This window comes from Myxocyprinus asiaticus, chromosome 46 (genome assembly GCF_019703515.2).
Source record: "Myxocyprinus asiaticus isolate MX2 ecotype Aquarium Trade chromosome 46, UBuf_Myxa_2, whole genome shotgun sequence".
Taxonomy (NCBI): domain Eukaryota; kingdom Metazoa; phylum Chordata; class Actinopteri; order Cypriniformes; family Catostomidae; genus Myxocyprinus; species Myxocyprinus asiaticus.
In genome coordinates, this window is record NC_059389.1 from 6330784 (window position 1) to 6353397 (window position 22614).

At 37.0% G+C, this 22614-nt stretch overlaps 1 protein-coding gene across 4 annotated transcripts in view; it reads left to right on the plus strand.

Annotated features, from left to right (window-relative positions):
- Positions 1-22614, plus strand: part of LOC127436218 (leucine-rich repeat and immunoglobulin-like domain-containing nogo receptor-interacting protein 1) — a 100850-nt gene that overhangs the window by 56906 nt on the left and 21330 nt on the right. The window contains exon 1 of one of the 4 annotated variants that reach the window (XM_051690243.1): positions 13499-13772. The exons of 1 other annotated variant lie outside the window; for it this stretch is intronic. The gene's annotated coding sequence lies outside the window, so the exon portion shown is untranslated. Of the gene's footprint in view, positions 1-13498; positions 13773-15948; positions 15986-22614 lie in introns of those variants that run through there. 2 more of the 4 variants (XM_051690244.1, XM_051690245.1) reach the window with 2 other exon arrangements.

Here is a 22614-nt window from a genome sequence, read left to right on the forward strand (position 1 = left end):
TCCATCAAGTAGGAACAAAATTCCCTGATATCTCCTTAGGTCACCAGGGCACATTAATGTCTTTCTCATGGAAAATTCAAGCGATAGTTCCAGATGAGCCCAGCTGCTTATAGCAGACAGAGTAGGGGCCTTTGGATAAATCTGTTATTCGCACCCTCGGTGTGGTCAAAGTGAGACCATCATTACATTTGGGAAAAGCAGCGATGGCTTTTTAATCATCTTTGAATTACATCAAACTCTGAAAGATTATCTCTGCTGCCGCCATCTGCCTCTTAATTAAACTGTCTTTAGACTGAGTTTGTCTATAGGGAGGATATGCGAGGATCTACCTAAAGATGATCAATCAAATAGCCACATGATCCCTATCTAAACACTGTCGCATTGTTCTCACTCCTGACCTGTGTGAAACATACTGTTGGTAAAGATTTTTCTATTTATTTCAGCACTAGTGTTTTACCAATACAGTTTGCCTTTGTGAACTTTGTGAAATATATGAACCACTTAGGAATTACAGGAGAACATGAACGTACATACACACTTACACATTCAAATAATGTAACATCATTGATCTGTAAAATAACACATGATTGTGTTACTCTCTTATACCTTTAAGCTCTGAGGGTGTTTTTAAAGATTTTCTGTTTCAGTTGCACCCCCAAAATTAAACAAAAAAGGCTTATGACAAAAAACAAACAAACTTGAGCCAAAAATTAACTTTTTTCTTATTTGACATTTCAGGGTGTATATAAGGTAGCTCCGAAAAACTGCTTTTGTTTTGTTTCCAGTCATGTAACCTATAACTGAATGAAAATTTTGTGTTGATACGACAAATCAATCAAACATTATAGCATTACAAAAATAATTTATCCTAGTGTCCAAAAATGTCTCCAAGTGTCCAAAAGCCTCTCCAAAAAAATATAACAATAATTGTACATAAGATCTAATTACACATGCAACTACAACAATGACTAAAGGTATGCTCTCTCTCCAAAGCATGCAGACATGAGTATCGAGATCTCATTCAGTTCCATTCTGTGTCATTTGAGTCATCATTGAGTCTGTGTCATGTACTCGGCTCCTGATCTCTGGTTGCAGCGATCTGAATCCTAATATGATTGGTTTAGCATTCCATGATGCTGAACAACGTACTACATAATTTCCAATGGAGTAATCTGATCCAGGAAAGCTAACGTGTTTTTAGCCAGATAGCACATTATGTGCTGTGTGCACATAGTGATTCGTGTGGATTATCTAAAGATCTTTGCATCCGACTAAGTTGTGTCTGGGCTCGTTTCAAAGATTATCACCTCCTCTAATTAATGGTATGTTGGTATTATATTTTATGTTTTTTTTTGTGTGTGTATGTGTGTGTGTGTGTGTGTGTGTGTGTGTGTGTGTGAAGTTATAAGCAAAAACTTGGCATACTGTATAAGCAACACCTGTTTACATGTAAGATGTATGTCTAAGACATATACTTAGCTGTTACTCGCTATATTTTTGTCTGTAATGTAAAACAAATAGACAGGTTGTATTCTACTCTTGGAGAGCTTTCAAACAACATATGACACATGGCTATTTGATCAGTTTGATGTTTTTACCGATTACAATAATATGTGCAGTGCAAAATAATTAATAAATCATCAGAACAGAACACTTCTGATTTGTCTGCAAATTTCAAAGCATTTGTTCAGTTTTGGTCATAACGCCTAAATGCATTGTAAACTGCAGCTCTTAAGCTTTAAAACGATACCTATTTTGTGTTGGTCAAGACTGTAGTTATTAATATTTTGATTTTTTTTTTTTCTCGGTGTGTCCATCTGAGCTTAAAGGGTTAAAGCAGTTTTATTATCGTAAGATATACCCATTGACTTTGCATTTGCACTTGCTAAATAATAAGCTTCAAGGTGGGCTGCATCCATATTCCCAAACGTCCATCTATATTCTTCTTCCATCATTTTCCTAAAGTTAACTTTCCACAAGCTAAGTGTTTTTTAATTGATCACAATTTGGGCATTCATCTGGGAAATTCCATAAACCAAAGTCGTAATTGAGACGCAAGATAAAAATAGACTATTGGTTTCCAGACAGATGCTACAAGATCAATTCTCATTCCAACACTGAAACTAAAGAGGATTCACTACTGGTTGTGCTGTATTGTTGGATTTCACAGCTACAGGGTTTCAATATTGTAATATTTCAGTACTGTAGTATTTCAATACTGTAAGATTTTGGTGTTTTAGAATATCAGTATTGCAAGATTTCAGTAAATAGTTATAGTATGTTGTCACACTGTATGGGGTAAGTTAGAACCTGCCATTACAAAGCATATAATAGACTTTTGAGCAAAATATATAACAGTAAAACAATTTTAAAACACTAAACAATTCATGAAATTGCAAAAGAAAAAAATATGTGAACCCTTTGGAATTACCTGCATTTATGTATACTGTAAATTTGTCTTAAAATCTGGTTTGATCTTCATCTACGTTACAATAATCAACAAACATAATCTGTTTTAACTAATAATATACAAATAATTGTATTGTTCTTGTACATATTGAATATATCTTTCAAACATTCACAGTGTAGGTTGGAAAAAGTATGTGAACCCCTAGGCTAATGACGTCAACAAAAGCCAGTAGTTGGCAAACCTGGCATCCAATTAATGAAACGAGATTGAAGGTGTGGGATAGAGCTACTTTGACTTATAAAAGCACTCAAACATTTTGAGCTTGCTATTTACAAGAAGCATCTGCTGATGTGGACCTTGCCTCACAAAAAAGAGATCTCAGTAGACCTATGATCAAGTATTGTTGCTTTGCAAAGCTGGAAAGGGGTACAAAGTTATCTCGAAGAGTTTAGATATTCATTTGTCCACAGTTAGACAAACTGTCTATAAATGGAGACGATTTAGTACTGTGGCTACTCTCCTTAGAAGTGGACGTCAAGCCAAGATGACTCAAAGGGCACACCGCAGAATGCTCAGTGAGGTAAAAAAGAACCCTAAACTGACAGCTGAAGACTTGAAGGAATCATTGGAACTGGTTAACTTCTCTGTTCATAAGTCTTCTATATAGAAAACATTAAACAGGCATGGTGTCCATAGCAGGACACCACGAAGTAAACTTTTTTCAGGATTTTTATGTGGCTCGTTGAACGTATCACAGCAGTTTCCTTGTGAAATAACCAAGAGAGGCGCTACAACAACAATGACTTTTATTCACTTCACACTAATTACAAGTAAAACGGCAGATTATCAGTTCATAAATACTTACTTTTTGCCCTGTTCCTCAAAAAAGCTATCTTATGACATATAAACACTTTTACTATTGCGCATGACTTGTAAGGCGATAGATTTTAACATTTGCATTACATAACCAACTACATTTACATACTTGTTTGAGTGCGATCAAATTGCGTGGTAGCTCAACTGATACAGTGTTGCACAGAGATGCAAAGGACCGGGGTACAACTCCTGAAGAGCATGCAAATCGACACTTGAGCCAAAAGTGTCATAGAAGCACCACAAAATGACATGGTTGCTTCAACAATTGCATTTTTCATGTAAGATTTGTTATTATGACACTATCGGTTAGGATTAGGTTTAAGGTCTAGGGTAGGGAGGTCGGTTTTGTTGATTTTAAAACTCGATAGAGCATTAACCTTAAAAACCACATCTGTTTGGGAGAACATTTAACTTGCTTTTAGTGCCACACAGTGGACGTGTAATGAACCATGTAATATAATTTTGCAAAAATGTCACCACAGTCATATAATTTCCTGAGATCAGGCTGGATTCAAACCAATTCAAAACCACTGAGAAAACACAACTGGACTTTAGACTTATAGTCACTGAAATATAGCCCTTGTGACAACTTTCCAATGTGACAACTGGCCCCAGTATCCCCTAAATAGCCACAGTCTCCCCTACACTTTCATTTTCAACAATTACAAATTAGAATAATACAAGCAGAACTGTATTGTAAGATGTCAGTACTGTAAGTTTTCATTGCTGTTAGGGTTTTTCATTGTAAGGTTTGAGTGCAGATTTTATTCCTCAAAGAATAGCTACCTGTGTATGTTTCATAAAGCGTATGATTTCTAAGAAAGAACCACGTTATTATCCTTGCACACAGCCAGTGGGTAAGTGAATATTTAAAATCTTATCTTTGATATCTTTAATATTGACCTCATGACTTCAGTCACAACTTTACTGGCATGGTTTACTGTGTTATTGAAGCTCAGAATTTAACAGCATGTGTATTAGATTCGGATGTCAAAGGCTTTGTTCACACTGCAGGAAAATTTTCCGATTTTTCCTCAAATCCGAGGAATCTGAGTGACTGTTCAAACTGCAAGTTATATGTGACTAGATCAGATTTTTTCTGTTCAGACTACAGTCGCTTTTGCTGTCACGTCCACATTATTTGTCATTGTAACGCAGCAAACTTGCGTTACAGTGACATGCATGAGATGTTAGCGATGGATGTTTTACCATTGATTATGCTTTTCATGAGGGCAGTATCCAAATATGAACATTGTTCGCAGACAACAGCTTAAAAATGGGAGCGGTGGCATATGCGATGTTTGTTGCTGCTAGTTTTGTTATTAAATGCTCAAGCATACCTTATTCACATGATATTCAATACTTTATTGCGTTGTTGTTTCTCATAACCAGTATGGGTTACTGCACCTTAGCACATCTCTTTGGGTAAGTTAAGCCAATGTCTGTATTATTATAAGAGGTTTGTAGTGTTTTGCGTGCCCTGTAACATATAAATAACATATGGGTGTGCCTCATTTGGAAGGGATGATCTCTATGCCCTGTTTACCTTCCACTGTGAGAGTTTTGTAGGGCTGAAATGTGTAATAAAACAGGCTGAACTCAATTTTGAAGTAATTTTTATTGAAAATTCTGTTTGTAACAATCCTACTGCATGGCCATCATTATTGTATCAAATTTGAAGTGCCCTGTGAAGGCATTAATCATGCTGTTCGGAGTGCAGTATGTTTCCTCATCGCAAAACCTTACTTATAACAACCGTCGCGCACAGCAAATGACAAAAAAAAACCCCCACATGAAATCCGATCTGACCGTTTATACTGAGACGCATTAGAAAAATCCGATTTTAATCGGATTCCAAACCACCAATGAGTGTGGTTTGGATGAGGCTTGTAAAAATTGGATTTAATGTGTTTTTGTCCCATTCAGACTACAAAAATCTAAACGGATTTGAGTGACAGAGTCCGAAAAATCAGATTTTTTCTGCCTGTGTGAACATAGCCTTATTTTCAGCCCTAATGTGGTAGATCTTCGGTGTGATTTCTTGTATTTTTTATAGCTTATATATATAATTTTAATTTTGGGGTGAACTATCCCTTAAATCATTGAATGGAGGGCATTGTCTGGATAAAAAATCTCTATTATTTACGTTCTCTGGCCTCACTGGTGCTCTCAGAGTCAGGGAAAAACAGGTCATTCCAAAACTGGTTCATGGGATGTTCATTCTGTACTGCTCACCCACGTGACCAGGATCCTATTTCTCAAACCTTCAATCTGTAATCATAAAATTAGATGCAGGTAATCCTGACTGTCCTTGACTCTGTGTGTGTGCGTGTGATCTGAGTAGATACGATTGCTACCAACATAGCTAGAGAATGTAGAGCAAAGAAGAGAACAACAAGAAGAAAATGAGATTTTGTTGGTTCGCTGTTAGATTATATCTGCGCAGACACTGGCTGGAAGCATCTTTTAAAGTAGCTATTGCTGTTTCTGCACTACAGCCTGGGGCTAGAAAATGCCATAAGTACAACACAGAGAAATATCTCAACATGGTGTCTTGTGCGTATGCCCAGCTAAAGTAAGCCAAGCCATTTGCCTCTCTCCGCTGTTCTCCTCTTATTTTCGTGATCAGTTACAATCTGATTGTCTGGGTTCTATGCTGTATGTCAATAAAGTAGTATTTCCAAATCCTTAGTATTCGTTAAACAGTAGGTGAGAAATACTGGGATGACCTACCTACATCCGGTGGGATTCTGAAGTGTGCATCCACTTGACACTTTACTGTCTGTTAAGACCACGGGAGATGTGGAGACGTCACATTCAAAACACTGAATTTTTATAAAACAACACAGACATATGTTTGAAAAATTGACCCAAACCAAAGTTTCTTTTAAGGCAAGTCACTCCACTTGGCGGCCATCTTTGAAACGCTCCCGGGCAGCTATTTTCTATTGATACAAGTGGCACAAAAGTACAGCTGAATGGGGAAAGACTAAAATCTCCAAACGGTTGGTTAAGATTATGATCAAAGAACATATTTCAAATCAGCAGTAAAATCTGACAACAATGGCATCATAAATTTGCCCTCTTTAGCTCAGATAAATGCTGGTTCAGCTAATGCTATTGCTACATCCGTTGTCCATTAGGCGTTCCATTTTTTCCCATTCGTTTTAATACCAGTGGTCCGTCTCTGCTGACTATCTCTGCCCAAACTCAGGCCAAAACCCGGGTCCCACAGGGCTTAAGTCGGGTAGCACATCTCTAGTTACTATGTCATATATAAGGGTTTGTAATTGTACCATACCAACCCACGCTCAAGTGGAAACACTATTGGAACCGTTACTTGTGTGCTCAGAACCATGCGGCCCGATGGTGGAAAATTCTGCTATTTTTCTGTGTTTTCTGTATGTATTGAGTTTTTTCAACACTATTATTTCAACTATCTATTATTGCAGTATATTATTATAAACTATTTCAGATAAATCTGCCCCTAAACAGCACATAAAATCTAAATTGCGGTTGGTCATTTTACATGTCAGTCAGACATGTATAAGTAGGGCTGGGTATCGATACATATTTTCACAAGCTCTCGATTTGATTTGATTCGATTCAATTCCGATTTAATTAAGCTAGTGCTGTTAATTATACATGGGACCTTCTAACTAGGTGAATTGTGAAAATATAAATTTTACAAATTATATTTTATTAGTTTTTCATCATTTTGGTCACATGTTAGCTTTTCAAAATTTTAGAAATCTATGTATTCCATCAATAAATATGATATTATGTTGCATATATTATATTTTGTTACATGTTTATTGTTTAACACATAATTTATACTATTTACAAGTATTTACATTGATTTGTAGAATACGTGCTAAAAATTGGTACTGTCTCTTTAAGAAAGCCAGCAGTCCTGAAAAGAGTGTCTGTAAATGAGTGCAGCATATTAACAAGAGAGACTCGACTGGCTTGTTTACCTCATCCGTGCTATTCGTGATTAGAATTAAATGTTTATGTTTTGATGTTTTGATCAACAATTGACTGATATTAAAAGAGACATTTTTCAATGACAAATGAATTGCATGGATCTCGTCTTTGGAAACACAATACATGGAACAAGTCAAATCAAAATTTAACACTCAACACACAGTGGTAGGGTGCTGAACTTCTTAGCCAATGTACTACATAATCACTAGTGAGTGAAATCTGAACATTTACCAGCTAGTATCTAATCACAGACATTTTTAGTTGTATAGCATGGAATTTGGTCTCAAATACAAGTGATTTACTCACATTGTTGAGAATTGTAAAAGATAGGTCTTGGAATTTAAAGCAGAAGTGTGTCATTTCTGCACCACAAGCGCCACCGAATGTAATTGCGAAAATAAACAATGTTTTCAAACCAGCTTTCTGAATACGCCCTCGCCTGCATTTTTTAATGTACATATCTATACGTAGATACGTTATTAGTAGGTGTTTCTATGGATCGCGATATATGTCACAATATATGGAGTGGTGGTGGTGTAGTGGACTAAAGCACTGAACTGGTAAGCAGAAGGTTGTTGGTTCAATCTCCACAGCCACCACCATTGTGTCCTTGAGCAAGGCACTTAACTCCAGGTTGCTCCAGGGGGATTGTCCCTGTAATAAGGGCACTGTAAGTCGCTTTGGATAAAAGTGTCTGCCAAATGCATAAATGTAAATGTTGCTGTGTCCGTCATGTTGGATAGGTCAAGAGCTGTACGTCAACACATGAATGTAAATTGACAGATACAGTCTGCAAAAGTTTGTTGTCTTTTTATCTGATTTTCCATAAACATTGGGCAATATTTTAGATTATATAAAAAATCAAGACTTTTCCCGTAGCAAACTGCAAATAAAGTCCTCTACAAATGAATCATGATGGCAAACATACTGAAAATTAGCACCCAGTCAGTCAATTCATTACATAATGAAAAGCAGTTGATGCACCGGTCTGAGGCTTCTTCTCCATTCACTTACATTCAAACAGCTCTCCATGTTGACCGTTCCAAGATGACACCATGGTTGACGTATCCGATCCAGCCGAATGAGACATCTACATATGTATATCTATGGTTCAAACAGTCAGATAGCCCCACCCCCAACTCACACCATTGGTTGAGTTGCATAGTTGGGGGCGGGTCTAAGCGGGTCGCTCCAAACAAACACAGGAATTTTTATTGCCCCACAGACACAGTGTCGAAAAAATTTACCTATGCATGGCTTACTTTTAGTTGTCCCTGCATATTAAGCTGGGATAGGAGATAGTATTTTAACCCTGAAAAAGTTACATACTTCAGCTTTAAGAATCAATATTGAGATTGTTCAAATGAAGATTTTTATTCATCAGAAAATCTATATTTTTATCCAGTCCTACAGAATGTCTAAGTGGGTGGTTCTTGGCCAGAATAAGCTGCAAAGTCTGGCTATGCGACACTGTTCTACCAGTAGAAGCCTTTTGTTTCTGTACTGGTTAGTGTTGTCTTTGACCTTTTTAGCCTTGGAAAGAGAAGAAGCAGGAATGGAAAGAGAAAAATCGACAGATTATTTTAAAACTGAAAGCTGTTTTGTGTGCAGACGGAATTTTGAATCACACTGGACTTGTAGATCATATCAAGTGTCACTCATATGTCAGATTAGGCCTCATATGTGTCTGCCCTCGTCACAACTTTATACGCCTTATGAACAAGTCAGATTTGTCACGCTGTTCCAACATTAACTGTTTTACTCTATTACTGTCTGTCTTATTTTCCCCAGTCACAAAGAGCCTTTAAAAACTAAGGCTGTCTCATTTCACTCCCTATTTCCCTTAGGCACGAATAAGTATATAGATAAGACACAATTCAAGCACTAGCAAGGGCTTTGAATGTTTCAGTGCACTGGAACAATTTTGACAATGGGGCAGTACACTCGCTACTAAAATAGTGAGCAGATGGAGACACACCCTAGTACACCCATCACACCACCATCTCTCTCTCTTCCTCTTAGATAATAGAGTTTTCAGCATCTTACGACAGCAAGTTCACTTTGAGAACTTGAGTCTTGTTAAATGTGACACACACACACACACACTCACACACTCGGTGTTAAGTGACTCCCGTCCTGTCTCCATAGTCGTGGCGTCTGCAGAAATCTCTCATAACTCATCTGTTAATACAGCCCTGTTGGAATAAGGCCATCGATCCAGGCACACGGATGTCTGGGAAAATTCCTGAACGCAGCTTTATACTGATTTATCACGCAGAGAGGAGCTGAAAAATCCTGGGCCGCCCATTTACCGAATGCAGTTATGGGTGTGTGCGCTGACCCCTGTGAATTTAAACAGACAGCTGTTATGTCATAGGAGGCCGTTTGTTTATGCTGCTCACAGCTATTGTGTTCAAACAGCTTCTTCAAGCACATGCTTGAGGTGCCCAGAAAATGATATTTTTGACGCAATGGAAATCTGAATGAGAGCAACAGCGCCCCCAGGACCTCATGTGCAGTGCTGCAGTCAACAACAGCAGAGAAACACTGATTATTTTCAACATTTGCTTAATAAAAAGTGCTGTGGATGGTAGCATGGTTCAGAGATGGTACTCTATTCATATACCATGGTGCTTAAGTGTTTTCTCCCTTGGATGAATCGCTTCTGCTTGCATTATCCTCATTTGTAAGTCGCTTTGAATAAAAATGCATGCTAAATGAATAAATGTACACTGGCAGCCAAAAGTTTAGAATAATGTACAGATTTTGCTCTTATGGAAAGAAAGTGGTACTTTTATTCACCAAAGTGGCATTCAACTGATCACAATGTATAGTCAGGACATTAATAACGTGAAAAATTACTATTACAATTTGAAAAATATATTCAGAACTTCTTAAACTCCTTCAAAGAGTTCTCATCAAAAAATCCTCCACGTGCAGCAATGACAGCTTTGCAGATCCTTGACATTCTAGCTGTCAGTTTGTCCAGACACTCAGGTGACATTTCACCCCACACTTCCTGTAGCACTTGTCATAGATGTGTCTGTCTTGTCGGGCACTTCTCACGCACCTTACAGTCTAGCTGATCCCACAAAAGCTCAATGGGGTTAAGATCCATAACACTCTTTTCCAATTATCTGTTGTCCAATGTCTGTGTTTCTTTGCCCACTCTAACCTTTTCTTTTTGTTTTTCTGTTTCAAAAGTGGCTTTTTCTTTGCAATTCTTCTCCTAAGGCCTGCACCCCTGAGTCTTCTCTTTACTGTTGTACATGAAACTGGTGTTGAGCGGGTAGAATTCAATGAAGCTGTCAGCTGAGGACATGTGAAGCGTCTATTTCTCAAACTAGAGACTCTGATGTACTTATCCTCTTGTTTAGTTGTACATCTGGCCTTCCACATCTCCTTCTGTCCTTATTAGAGCCAGTTGTCCTTTGTCTTTGAAGACTGTAGTGTACACCTTTGTATGAAATCTTCAGTTTTTTGGCAATTTCAAGCATTGTATAGCCTTCACTCCTCAAAACAATGATTTACTGATGAGTTTCTAAAGAAAGCTGTTTCTTTTTTGCCATTTCTGACTTAATATTGACCTTAAGACATGCCAGTCTATTGCATACTGTAGCAACTCAATAACAAACACAATGTTAAGCTTCATTTAACAAACCAAATATCTTTCAACTGTGTTTGATATAATGGCAAGTGATTTTTTAGTAACAATTTAGCAATTTTGCATGATTACTCAAGGATAATGTGTTGGAGTGATGGCTGCTGTCTAGATTTGATCAAAAATGACTTTTTTCAAATAGTGATGGTGCTGTTTTTTACATCAGTAATGTCCTGACTATACATTGTGATCAGTTGAATGCCACTTTGGTGAATTAAATTACCAATTTCCTTCCGAAACAGCAAAATCTGTACATTATTCCAAACTTTTGGACGCCAGTGTAGGCTAAAAGGTGCTCCAAATTGTTATTACCATTATAGTCAGGGTTCGAGTTGAGAGGGGATGGGAGGGTATGGCATCCCCCTTGTGCTAATCATGAAACTAGAACTAATCATGCAAGTAAAATAAGTAATATTTAATTTTAATACGTTTGATAAATAACAGACTTTAAATAAGGGCGATTAGCCGGTCAGAATTAGATTTCGACATGTAGGTAAAATCCTCCAATCAGATCTGGACACTTGTACAGTTTGGATGTACGCTTTAGTCCCGCAATCTGTCAACCTTGAGCGCACGAGCTTTCTCTCCACTGCGAAAAAAGACTGCGGTTTTCTGAAAACACTGGCAGTATGTCGGAGTTTGCGATGGGTTGACTTGTGCTTCCTAGTGTTCACATGAAATTATGCCACAAGTTTTCAAATGTTTCACACACTTTCAAACATGGCCAAGTAGTAGATTGGAGTAGAAAAAAATGCTTGTCTGCAGTGGGCGAACGCACTAGAAAAAAACCTTTTTCATGATCATAAGGTTGATTCTTTCACTAAATTAATCATAAAATACAATTACAAAGGGTAACAGGTGCATATTATGGCCATGTGTAAGGGTCAATGAAGTGAAGCTCATTTTTGTCCTGATCTATTAAATTAAAAATACATTAAAAAATGCTATTCAAACCATTTACTTGAATACACCTCTTCTATGATGAACACTTTTCAGTTGCTCAGTTTAAAGTCAAATTTATATTTTTTCTAGGGCTTAAAGTAAAAAATGTGATGTGGTGTCAAAGTCAAAGCCTGAGTCTCATTAAAATCTGAAATTCCTGAAAAAATAAATGTTGGCATGACTAATGCAGATTAATATTTTATTGTTATTTCTTAAAAACAATTAACTGTGAAACAATTGTTTTAAAATATGATTCATATTTTAAAATGCTTTTTGTCCACCAAATCAAAATCTTTGGATTTAACCAACATGTAGTAGCCATTTTGTTATTTGTTGACCATAAAAACTATCAAACACAATAAAATAGTGTTTTGTTAGTATTTAGTTTGCTGAGACTATTTAGTATAGACAGGCCACTTCTGTTAAATGAATGGGAGAAATTGGAATGCCCAGCAGTCAACGGATGTAGAAAGGAATATTTTGACATGTTTATGAAAAGGCACATTTTGTTCATGGTGTAACCCTGAGAAAAATTCTTGATATTTTTGACTCAAAAATTCAAAATATATATATATATATATTTATTTATTTATTTATCCTTGAAAAATTTGTTTGGAAGTTTTTGGAAATTAATGAATAAGTTGTTTATACTCTCATGTATTCAAGGTACAAAGAAAGTATTATAATAGTTTTTACTTAATGGTCACACCACATGACAATTTGAAAGTTTATATATATATATATATATATATATATATAAAATGCATTTTTCAAAAATTTATGAAACCAACTGGACAAAGATTAATTTCTGAGAATATGACATAAGTGTTTTAAACTAGATTTTTAAAAGGTTTCTCATTTTAATTTTGGGTGTAATTTTGTCAATGACCCATAAGTAATTGCCGCCACTGTCTTTATAAATTAATAAGTAAATAAATAAATAAAGCTTCTTATTTGCATTAAAGAAAGTTAAATGCTTGCCATTGCCACCGCTGTCTTTATAAATAAATAAAGCTTTTTAGGGGCCGTTCACACTGAAGGCATCCTTGCATTAAAGGCGGGTGTCTCGATACGCGTTTTTAATAGATAGTTATTTTTAACTAGACACAGCGTCTAAAAAACGCGGCGCTCCTGCGAGAGACGCTAAAAAAATCCAGCGAGACGCGGCGCAGCTTCCTAAGAACGTCGGTCTAGCATGTTTACATAGGAAAACATTTGAAAAACAGCGCGGACGGACGCGGTGTGAACGACCCCTTACACTGTTTGAATGAGATACCAGATTAATTTAAACTGAGTCTACTGTAGCAACTGTTTGGCGGGAAATGTGGTTACCATGGTACATGGGCAACTGTTATGAGAAATAGAAAGATTTTTCAGAGTGTCTCTTGAAAATCTCTCCATCTCTCTCTTTCCATCTTTCTCTCTCACACACAAACACAGAGAGAAATGACTCAGTTAGTTCGTTCGCTCAGACAGTCGGATGCGTTTAGAGACTGGATACCTGGAGGAACGCGACAGGAGACGCGCGCGCTCACGTGTGCGTGTTTGCGCGTGCAGCGCGTCTATGTGTGTGTGCGGTTGTGCGCGAGCTGGGTGAGTCCAGACTGCAGACGGAACAGAGAGGAACAGAATCACTGCTGTGATTTTTAAAGGACAGATGGAGAATATCAGAAAACTGTGTTCGACTCTTTCAGCTCATCGATCAGCCGATAGATGAAGAAGATGGTGATGTCTGTGATCATATGAAGAGTTTATAGATGCAAATGAGAGCTGGTCGTCTGTGGTTCTATTAAGGTTTCATTACACGGATACTTCGCTCTCTGTGAAACAATCCGAGGCGTTTCTGGACGGATCGAGATGTAAATACCAGTGTTATTGCAGGTACAGAACAATGCTGTAAGTTCAGAACGCTTCCGATTTTATTTTGTGTGTGCGCGCGCGTGTTTGCATGTGTTTCCTAAGTGTTCATATATAATTCATATAATAAATTATAATATGTATTAGGTCTATGCATTCATATATAATTATGAATAATAATACTAATATATAATAATAGCGTCTGACAATGTATCCATAACGTAATTAATAATAGCCTATCTGTAAACAGTATGCATAAATGCTTCATATATCTCGTTTTTATATCGTCATTATATCTTTGCTAGAACTCTTTCAGTCATTATGATGCTGTCAGAATCCCAGACAATCCAACAGCGAGCATTAAAGGGTCAATCTGTGTTGTCTATGAAGCTTCCTTCTGGATTAATGATTTTGCCATTGAGTTATATAAGAAATGGTTGATGTTTCACCACACAGGGAGAAGTCTGTGTGATGTGTTTTCTAATTTTAGTGCTAGGTAAACTGCAATCATCCCACCAGAGGTGTCCTAGAATAGGCTTTGAAATTGTTGGATCTAGTAGGAACCTAGTAGGCCCATCTCAAGGCAGGTTGTTGAGTACTGTAGGATGACCGGCTGTCCCGTGGTCTTTTATGAACAGTAAGCCATTCAGTGAAGTTGATTTCTGAATTGATCTAATTTGAACTTGAAGATTTGGTGTTGCAGGTGCTTTAGTGTCTGTGGCAATACCGAATATTAAATCAGTCTGGGCAATTCAAACCCAACTGGCTCTGGGTTTTGTTTGTGTGGGCTATCCGTTATGCCTGCTGTTCTTTTGATTCACTGTTGTAGCCCATATAAATCTCACAGGAGCTCATAGGTTTCCCACACAAATACTGGTCCAGATATCACTTCCTCAGTGTGAGTTATGAATTCAGAGCCTTCATGTACAAAAACGTTGCGTACACACAAATAAAATGGAATACAAGGCTCGAAAGTATGCAAATGTCATTTCATATGCCCCCGTGGGGTTTTTTAAGCAGCATACTTTGATGTGACAATGTGCTCACCCTCAAGCAAACTTTACTGTATGTGTGCACTGCACTGAATTTAATTGAGCTTTAAAATGTTGCTTTTTGTTCTGTGATCGCTGGTTTTACGAGTGTAATCTGCACAATCGACTGCACTCAGCATATACACCAATGCAATAACGGTTTTCAGGTTCTTAACATAATCGTTTTCCAAAGTATGTGGTTATGAAGAGCGTTTTCACAACACTCTGTGTAGGAAAAGGTCGCTCTAATGTGGACGAGAGACATAAACACAGCGAAATTATAGGGATAGTTCACCCAAAAATTAAAATTCTCTCATCATTTACTCACCTTCATGCCATCCCAGATGTGTCTTGTGAACGCAAACGAAGATTTTTAGAAGAATATTTCAGCTATAGGTGGCCAGAACTTTGAAGGTCCAACAAGCACATAAAGGCAGCATAAAAGTAATCCAAACAACTCCAGTGAGTAAATCCATGTCTTCAGAAGCGATATGATAGGTGTGGGTGTGAAACAGATCAGTATTTAAGTCCTTTTTGACTATAAATCATTTTCATTCTTCATTTTAGTTTTTTGTGATTCACATTCTTCGTGCGTATGGCCACCTACTGTCAGGCAGGATAATTTATAGTAAAAAAGGACTTAAATATTGATCTTTTTCTCACCAACACCTATCATATCACTTCTGAAGACATGGATTTAACCACTGGAGTTGTTGTGCTGCCTTTATGTGCTTTTTGGACCTTCAAAGTTCTGATCACCATCCACTTGCATTGTATGGACCCACAGAGCTGAGATTTTCCTCTAAAATCTTCGTTTGTTCTGCTGAACAAAGAAAGTCATACACATCTGGAATGGAATGAGTTTCAGTAAATGATGAGAGAATTTTCTTTTTTTGATGAACTTTCCCTTTATTGTATTTTCAAACGAAAACGTCTTTGTGTGGGCGTGGCCTCAGAATCTAGACCGAATATTCTCATTGCTTAAAAGAATTGGCCATTTTCAGGTTGAAAACTTGATGTGCTGTGTGTAAAATCTTTTCATATTGCCAGTAGTTACAATGGTAACATCAGACTGTTTCTGTCCACCTCAGTGACTGTTCGGTTTTCGGAAGTTTGGAAGATGTTCACTCAGCATTTTCTGTTTTATTGGAAACCCCTGCAGAGACCAGTGAGAGAATGTTTTTGAGGCTTTGCCTTTGTGAGAAGCATCTCTACACAAAAGTCAGTAAAACATTTTTTTTTTTTTTTTTTTTTGCTCTGTTGTTTGGTTCTTTCATCCCTTCAACAAAGAACAGATCCACAGAGAAATGCATCCTTATTTAAAAGAATATACTTTAGGAATATTTAATCAAAGGATTTTTTTAAAGGTGTATTAATAGAGCTGGGCGACGTGACGATGTAATCGGATATCGACGATGACTTACATAGATCCCGATGCTGATTGCGAACAGATGATGATCGACAATATCGGGAAATGGCAAAACCATGGATCTGGGAAGTCGCCGAGTATATTAAACAGTGGCCAGGGTGTGAAACCAGCACCAGCCACCCGCAAAATGCGACGAGGCTGAATCCAGTTCGCAAGCTCCTCCTCCAAATGTTTTTCATATGCGGGAAATTTTGCTCATCTACCCGCAACAGGCGGACGACTTATAAGACGTCTCGGAGTGACACGTGACAAGAAATGCTGTTAGTCATAAAGACAGGCGCTTGAAGAAACACACTTTATTATATTTTTAAGAACAGACAAAAGAAAAGCCATCAACGCTCGTGTCTGATTCGCTGTTTGTTCAGAGGCGTGCAGTGTCATGTGGAACAAGCGCATGTAAAGAGTTTTCTTTTTTCTCTGTGTAACCCGGGTAGGGTTATTCTCATTATTTTATTTATGGTTTGTATTATTATTCTAAGATGGGGATAATAATTAACATAAATAATGTGCATTTAATGAATAAGGTTTATTTTGGGTTTTGTTTCTTGTTTGTGAAATAAAGAAATGATTAAGTATGTTTCTTTAAGAGTTAGGTACATTAAGCAAGTTTGTTTGTAATGTACTTGTCAAAAAATGTGGTTTTTGCCAGCATGTTTGTTCATTAATTGATGATTGGTCATCTGTTTAGTTTAATCCCGCCTCTATGAGAGGATAAGGATTGTGATTGGATATAGAAGGAGAGAGAAGATGGCTGAACGGAGAGAGAAGTTATAAGATTTGCTCTTGCGTTTACGGGAAATAAAGTTTATTTTAACCACTAACTCAGTGTGTTAAGTTTCATCTCGTAAAGTGATAAGCATTTATGACACTGTTTGTGTGAGTATTGCTTTTATTTTGTTTATGAAAGTTTAAATAAATTAGTTTGAACCGAGTTCGCTGCACCGCGTAACACGGAGCTGTGTGAGTTCGTCGGGGGCCGGTTGCACCAGTTTTACATAAGTTACGTAACTTAGCCTAGTTGTGGCGTAAATGGGCACTAAGTTACAATTTACGCACTACTAAATATTTGAGTGCTGCACCATAAAATTTAGGTAGGACGTAACCCTACGTATAAACTAAATATTTACGGAAGACTCCGACCAGGAGAAACTGATGGAAGAATGAAGCAGACTGATATTTTATGACATCAATCAATACACGTAAACGTCATATTATGCGACTACGCATTACTATACAGAGAGCTGATTCTGATTCTAATAATGTTGAAAAATCCTACTGAAACGAGTGTTTATTTGGAATACTAATTGTATTTAATTCCAAGTGCACTGATATATTGTGAAATATTGATTTATATTGATAATTTATTCATTTAGCAAAATATGAGCTGATTAATAGTTCCTTTGGGAATATTTAATGTGAACGTTCATTTCATTCTTGCATTTTATTTTTACTTTATTGTATTGTACATTTGGGACATTACTAGTAGGAATATTCATTCAGAAAAGACAATACAGTCATTTGTCATTATTATTTTTTGTACCTGAAAAGAAAGACAGAAGTTATTTAATTTATTTTTACTTGTGATTAATAAATATAATTGTTATTTCTTGATACTTTTGTGTTGATTTAAATCATCATATTTTAGGGTAATCATATTACACCTAAGAGGGAATTTAAAAGGGTTATTCATTTAATTTGTCACAGTACTTAATAGGATGCTGGAGGGGATTTATATTTTTAAAGTTGAGAGACACACCAGAAGAACTCAAGTGCTCTGCCCAATTAATGGTTAATGGTAGGGGGTGTTGCATCTGTTTCATTCCTCTGAAAACTGTTCGCAAGAACGATGTCTTCTATGAGAATGTTGCAAATTCTCTCTGATCATCTCGGGAGGTGCTGTGAGTTTAATTCGCTCTATTTCGTCGTGGTTGGCATGCATTGCGGATTCCGTGATGCAAATGGGGCCATTGGAGACGGTAAATGTTTTGTATTTGGGGAGGTGGTTCATGTTTTTTGTGTTTCAATAAAATAATAACATATATATTTTTTTCTGTTTCATTCGTCTGAACTGTTTGCAAGAATATTGTCTGTGAGAATGCTGCAAATTATCTCCGATCATCTCAGCAGGTGCTGTTAGTTTAGTTCGCTTTATTTCCACTCGGTTGGAATGCATTGTGAACACAGCTCTGCTGGCTCAGTAATATATATCTTTGGATTAAAGAAACAAAGATGAAAGTGATTAAATCATAAAGTAATGCAAGACATGTTCACCTTGAACCTAAAATTGAGTTTTATTTTCTTTAGGCAGCATTAACTGTATTACCAAAACGTAATACAAACACAAATTCGATAAGAACACACATTTGGCCACATTATTTTGGGAACACAAGGGAATTTATTAGGCTTATTTATTATTATTGTTGTCTTTACATTTATAATTGTTCTTAATCTGTAGGCTATTCGTCATTTTCCATCTGTGTTGATGGATGCATGCGTGATGGCATATGGAGCCGTTGGAGAAGGTAAATGTTTGGATTTGGGGAGGTGGTTAAATAAAAAAAAAATGTCTCACTTCGTTATTTTATTGCTTTTTTTCGTTTAAAGTACAATTTGAATTTAGAAATGTCTTATGTTTTTCATGTTTCAATAAATGAATACATTTTTTAAAGCAAAATCAATAAAGCAAAAAAATTCACCGACCCTAGGCTGGGGGGTTCGCGATGGAATATCGCAATATTTTTTAAGGCAATTACCGCAACATTTATTTTTTTAAAATATGACTATGATAAATATGGTGGCAGAAAAGATAAAGTGGTGAATTTGCATAGAACATGTACAAAAGAAAGGCTTAAAAAGCTAAATCTTTTGTGGCATAAAAATTCATTTTGGCTTGCTCCTCTTTTTCTTTAAAAAAAGCAAAAAATCCGGGTTCCAGTGAGGCACTTAGAATGGGGAAGTGAATGGGGCCAATCGGTAAACATTAAAATACTCAGTTTCAAAAATATAGCCACAAGACATAAACAATATGTGTGTAAACATGATTTTAGTGTGATGAAATCACTTACTAACCTTTTCTGTGTAAAGTTTTAAACAATTTTACAACTTTGTTGCAATGACTATGTAATGTCAACAAACCCAAAACCCTAAAATAACTGTAAGAATTATGAGTTAAACATTACAGCTCAAATAATAGATGAGTTTTAACAGAAAGTCCTTTAATAAAATTTTAAGTTTCACATTTCTGCTTTTAAACCCTCCAAAAACTGGCCCCATTGACTTCCATTGTAAGTGCATCACTGTAACATTTTTTCTTTTTTTTTTTTTTTAAAGAAAAGGACGGACTAGTCTAATTCATTTTTTGTGTTAATCAGCATTATACCACAAATGCTGTCGATTGAGCTTAACTTGTATTGAACCCGGAATATTCCTTTAAGCTCAACTCACAACCCTCTAAATCTTAGTTGATTACTTCCGATGTCTTTCACATTCACTCACCTCTGGCTCTTTAAAGTCAAATCACTTTCGTCTCATTGTCAGGGTGAGAGAGAGCAATAAAGCAGCTTACTGCTAATCTTTAAATGAAATGCTTTTTGCCCAGGAGAAAAGCCCTACTGAATAACTATTATCTTATCCATTAGTTTTGCTTTAGTCGCCTGAAATTTAAATTGCTGTCTGTTTAGAGAACAGTTAGGCCCAGAACACCCAATTTAAATTATTCTGAAATCAGGATTTTGCCTGTGCAGTATCAAAGTAATACTCTCCTTCTCTTTCTCTCTCGTTGTGTTAGTGATATATTCCAGCAGATACGTCGCAGCATCATATTTTTTTTAAAAAAGACATTACATACCATTCTAGACATCTCCATAAAACAACATGAAACAGCTTTTATGTATGATAAATGTATGCTGGATTCATGTTTTTGTGATGACTTAGGATGTTCTTAAAATGAATTGGCAGCAACAAGCCGACAGAGCTTGTTAGTGTTGCAGCGAGAAGATGCTCTTGACCTGCTGTGTAAATGTTAATTACAATGGAAGACTCCGACAGAACAACCTTGAAATGTCAGGATGTTGTAAGACTGTGGGTGGAACCTGTTGCTCTGGACAGTGAGCGGTGCTTGTATTTTGTCCATGGACAGAACTTTTATTGTTACTCTGAGTGGTGCTGGTGGTGGCGTAATGGGCTAATGCACAGAACTGGTAAGCAGAAAGGATTCCGGTTCGATTCCCACCGTAACCACCACTGTGTCCTTGAGCAAGGCACATAACTCCAGGTTGCTCCGGGAGTTCTGCTTACTAACAAGCTCTGTTGGCCTGTAAGTCGCTTTGGATTAAAGCGTCTGCCAAATGCATAAATGTAAAAACAAATTCAAATGGTGCTTGTACTGTGGCCAAAGTCTCTTCTTAAGGCAAGTCAGTCCATTCTGTGAAGAAAATAGCTGCCCGGGAGCATTCCTAAGATGGCCATCTTAGGAATGCTCCCGGGCAGCTATTTTCTATGGATACAAATGGCATAAAAGTACAGCTCCTATCTAATTGAATGGGGAATGAATGAAATATACAAAACGGATGGCCAAGATTGCGATCAACTAACATATTTCAAATCAGCAGTGGTATCGGAAATTGTGCTGGGTTTTTTTTGTTTTTTTTTAGCTCAGATCACACCAAAATAAAATAAATGCTATTTTTCAGGCTGGTCTAGCTAAAGGCCCAGATATATATTTCATATTAAATAAAAGAACGAACAGTTGTTTTTGCGTACGTTTCGGTGGTTCGTTACAGCTCTTTTAGGAAAACTTCTAACAGGCTGCTAAACACCTTATTGATGCTATTGGTCCTACGAAATCGGTAGGTGTGACCTGAAGCTCCACCTACGTCTTTGTTTAAATTTTTCAGTCAATACTCAACATGAACACACCAGTGTGCAGTTATTAGCGAGCTGATGCAAATGTACCTACATCGTTCGTTCGCATAGTCATTTTCCAAGATGCAATGTTTTATTTATTTTTTTATTAGTCTACAAAAGAAATCAAATCTACTCTCAAAATCTCCAAAAATATACTCAAATCTAAAAAAGCCTATTTTACGGACTTCATGTCAATTCTACTCATAGACTGAGGCATTGATAACCCATTTTAATGTCACATTAGTTAAGGTTTTACATGTAGCATCCTCATATTTAAATGTGCTTCTAAACAAACGCCTCCCACAACCGTGTGGCGGGTGTCTGAATCATTGCAAACATTATACCGTTGCTCGGCTGTTTGGAACTTCTTTTTACCCCTGAACGAAGAAAGGAACTTCTCCGGAAGTATATCCGGGCCTTAACGTGCATTCGTGTTCATGGGCGATGCTTCTGCCAACATGCAGATCTGAGTCAAAAAGAAAGTGTGAGAGTGTGTACTTCTCGAATGGCTAAAGTGTTCTAATGTTTTTTTTTTGAGTGTGTCTCGTGTGAGAAGTGGATCAGTATGCACAGATTGTAACTGCCCCGAGAGCAGTGTGTGTGTGTGTGTGTGTGTGTGTGTGTGTGTGTGTGTGTGATCAGTATTCCTCTCAGGCCAATAGATCGATGGCAGTTCAGCAGCTGGTTTTGCTTGCTGAATGAGATGGCAACACCCATCAGGTTTGTGTGAATGGATGTGTATAAGTGTGTATACTTACTGTATGTATGTGTGTGTGAGTATATCTTCGGCTGATTGACGTTTGTGAGCTATAGTTCCCAGTGGTTGTAAATTCTACAGGACGGTCAAGCCAAATATTGAAGCTCGGTGTCAGTGCTGCTTAAAGCTCAGATTAAAGCGAGTGTGTGTGTGTGTGTGTGTTAAAGAGGCTGAGGTAAGCATTTCCCAGCTAAAGCTTTCTTTAATTGGATTTCTTTATTCATCAGCAGAAGTCTTTCTGGATTTACTGTGTGCAGTAAATATGTAGAGAGCAACAGCAGTTACTCCAGATCATCTACATGAGAGGAACCACAACAGCTCAGAGCCTCATGTGATCATTCATGCCAGAAAAAAGATGGAGATGAGTGTATAACATAGCTGTCCTTAAAGGGCACATATTCTATATTTTGTGTTTCCCCTGAAGGTCCACTTATGTAGTTTGTGTAAGGCTGTTTTTGCTGCTGTACCTTTAAGAATTCTATATAATCGGCTATCCTCTATGCACCAGGGCCAAGTTGTTGCATACCAGTGTCAGGAGTTGCATTTTCCATTAAGAGGCGATATTTGCCTTCCATGGAGTTGATATTAGAGGGTATTTTTACTTTTATTAGGGCATATTTTTCCTGTCCATATTAATATTTGGGACACTGACAAATTAGGTTGTCTGAGGTGATAAAAATGGACTATACTCTTAAAATGAAATACAAGGATAATAAATCATTTACCAACTAAAGCCTTCATCAGTCAAATAACAAAGGA